This window comes from Eulemur rufifrons, chromosome 6, assembly GCF_041146395.1.
Source record: "Eulemur rufifrons isolate Redbay chromosome 6, OSU_ERuf_1, whole genome shotgun sequence".
NCBI lineage: Eukaryota > Metazoa > Chordata > Mammalia > Primates > Lemuridae > Eulemur > Eulemur rufifrons.
In genome coordinates, this window is record NC_090988.1 from 57,887,680 (window position 1) to 57,891,111 (window position 3,432).

The following is a 3,432-nucleotide window of genomic DNA, read 5'->3' on the forward strand; positions in this document are numbered from 1 at the left end:
TTTATCATGATGCCTGGATTTAAAATTACCAAGAAACTGAAGTACATTCCTTAACAGCAATCTCCACAAAATTAACTGTTCAGAATCAAATAATTCATAGTTTATTTTGTCTTTCGATAATATTTAAGAATCCAGAAATAAAATTTAACTTATGTTCCACAATTAATGTTTCATCATTATATCTTACTTAGAAATGACTGAAACATTTCATAAATACAGTTTTAAGACTATGTTACTGAAAAAGATTTTTGAAACGATGAAAAGTTCACTTATAAACTTTTATCCCATTTACATTCACCTAATTTACTCATTCTGAACAATCATGCTTGAATTGCTCATTATGTTACTGAAAGCTCTGCACTTCTCTGTGAGGTTGCATCAGAATAACAAGGGCAGATGGGGGGAGGGGATGGGTGTATACATACACAATGAGTGCGATGCACACTGTCTAGGAGATGGACACATTTGAAGCTCTGACTGGGGGGGGGGTGAAGGGGCACGGGGAATATATGTAACCTAAACTTTTGTACCCCCACAATATGCTGAAATAATAATATTAATAATAAAAGAATAACAAGGACAAGTGATTTGAGGAAAAGAAAATAGGAGTTTATTAATTTCTTTTTTACGATTCAGTTAGATTTATAGTTTTATTATTATTTTTATTTCAGAATATTACGGGGTACGTACATTTTTGTTACATAATTTGCTTTTGTATAGTATGAATCAAAGTTATAAGTGTGCCCTTCAGCTAGTTAGTGTGCATTATCCCCATTTGGTGTGAATTTACCCATCCTCTCCTGTCCCCTCCCACCTACGAGATTTCCCTTAAATTTAACATCCATATATGCACATAAGTATTGATCAAGTAGTTCCAATTTTAGTATTGAATACAAGTGGTTGTTGTGTCTAAGAAATACTGATTTATGGAAATGCCCCCTATAATATTAGAGACAGAAATGATTTCAGGAGTTTTGCAAGGCTTTGCCCTGAACGACTATGTGAATGTGTTACCTCGCAAATCAGAAGCTGCCTCGCCTCAGGAGGGCGTCTCAGTGGTCAGTAGCAGCTGGGTTCCAAGGCGATGCTGTGGTCTCAAGCCTGTGGTTCTGGCCTGCTTAGAATGACAAAGCAGGTTTGCATGGAGCCACAGGATGGGGAGCTGATCAAAAAAGACATGCCACCAGAGACAGACACCTATAGCTAAAGTAATTAGCCTAAGGGACAGCTCTTCCTTGACTTCTAAAGAATCTGTCCCAATACATAGCAACCAGATAAAATATGAAGCCACTATGTCTCTGTTTTGCTAAAGTGATAGTTTTATCTTAAAACTTAGAAGTTTGTCCTAAAAAGATTTTGTAACCATTTGTTCACATAGATAGAGTTAATTAAGGGACGTATAAAAACCTTTTGGGAGACTTTGAACCTAAAAGGAACTACCTGTTATTATGTAAATCTATTACCTCTGGCAATCAATCACTGTACCTATAAATAGTAATGTGAAACTTCAGTCTTAGCTCCACAATTTACGGGGATATTGTGGGGACCCCCAAGCACCTCGGTTTTTCTATATTCATAAATCTATTCTTTATAAACTATATTTTTGCCTCTGTGTATTGTTTTATTTCTATTTTCTACTATTTTTTCATCCTTTGCAACGACCCCTGCCTGAGGGACCCTATTCTTTGCTGGGAGATTAGCTAACTCCCCGCAAGTGGTGTTTGTTTTTCCAAGGTCATGTACTGTGCCACATCACAAACTAACCCATGCCTCACAATTAATGACTCTCTCAAAGCACAAACTAATCCTTGGTATCCCCAAAAGCCAAAGAGATTGTGGAGCTCAAATGCAAAAAATAGCAGAGGTCAGACCTGAGAGGGACATAAGACTCTTGAGGCTCTATGAGGAAGACAGAAGACCGCCCTCCCCCCAAAAGGAAGTTACTGTGCTTTTCCTGTGTTTTTCACTCAAGGGATCTCAGGAGCATCCACAGTCTCCTTCATGTCCCTTAATTAATCACCAGATTTGTCAAAAGACAAAACTACAACAAATTGTGTTTACATACTTATTTATTTTTATTTCAGAATATTATGATGGGTACAAATGTTTAGGTTACATATATTGCCTTTGCACCAACCGAGTCAGAGCTACAGTGTTCCCATCCCCCAGAGGGTGCGCACCTCATCCATTGGGTTGAATATATCCATTCCCTCCTCACACCTCCCACTTGCTGGACACCCGATGAATGTTACTTCCATATGTGCATATAAGTGTTGGTCAGTTCGTACCAATTTGATGATATGTACATGTGGTGCTTGTTTTTCCATTCTTGTGATACTTCACTTAGTAGAATGGGCTCCAGTTCCATCCAGGATAATACAAAAGGTGCTAGTTCACCATTGTTTTTATGGCTGAGTAGAACTCCATGGAATACACATACCACATTTTTTTAGTCCACTTATGTATTGATGGGCACTTGGGTTGTATCCCCATCTTTGCAATTGTGAGTTGTGCTGCTATAAACATTAGAATGTAGATGTCTTTATTATAGAATGTCTTTTTTTCCTTTGGGTAGATACCCATTAGGGGGATTGCTGGATCAAATTGTAGTTTTACTTTAGTTCTTTGAGGTATCTCTATGTTACTTTCCATAGAGATGGTTCTAGTTTGCTGTGGAACTAGTCGTGTATAATTGTTTCTGTCTCTCTGCATCCATGCCATATTTGTTTTTTCTTTGAGACTTTTTGGTAAAAGCCATTCTCACTGGACTTAAGTGATATCTCATTGTGGTTTTGATTTGCATTTCCCTGATGATTAGAGATGTTGAACATTTTTTAAATATGTTTCTTGGCCATAAGTCTATCTTCTTTAGAAAAGTTTCTGTTCATGTCCTTTGCCCACTTTTTATGGGGTCGTTTGATTTTTTCTTGCTGATTTTCCTGAGTTCTATATAGATTCTAGTTATTAGCTCTTTGTCGGATGTATAACATGTAAATATTTTCTCCCATTCTGTAGGCTGTATATGTGAAAAATCTACATGTTGAAATTATAAAGCATCGAAGAAAGATATTGAAGACACAAAAATTGAAAAGATATCCTGTGTTCACTGATTGGAAGAATTAATGTCATTTAAATATTCATACTACCCAATGTAATATATAGATTCAATACAATCCTTATCAAGATTCCAGTGACATTTTTTACAGAAATAAAAAAAAATCCTAACATTTGTATAGAACCACAGAAGACTTTAGATAGCCAAAGCAATCTTGAACAAAAAGGACAAAGCTGGAGTCATCACACTACCTGATTTCAAAATAGGCTTACAAATCTATAGTAATCAAAACAACATGGTACTGGTATAAAATCAGACAAATAGACCAATGGAACTTAATATACACAACGAAAACTCTTCAGGCTTAAAAAAGAAGG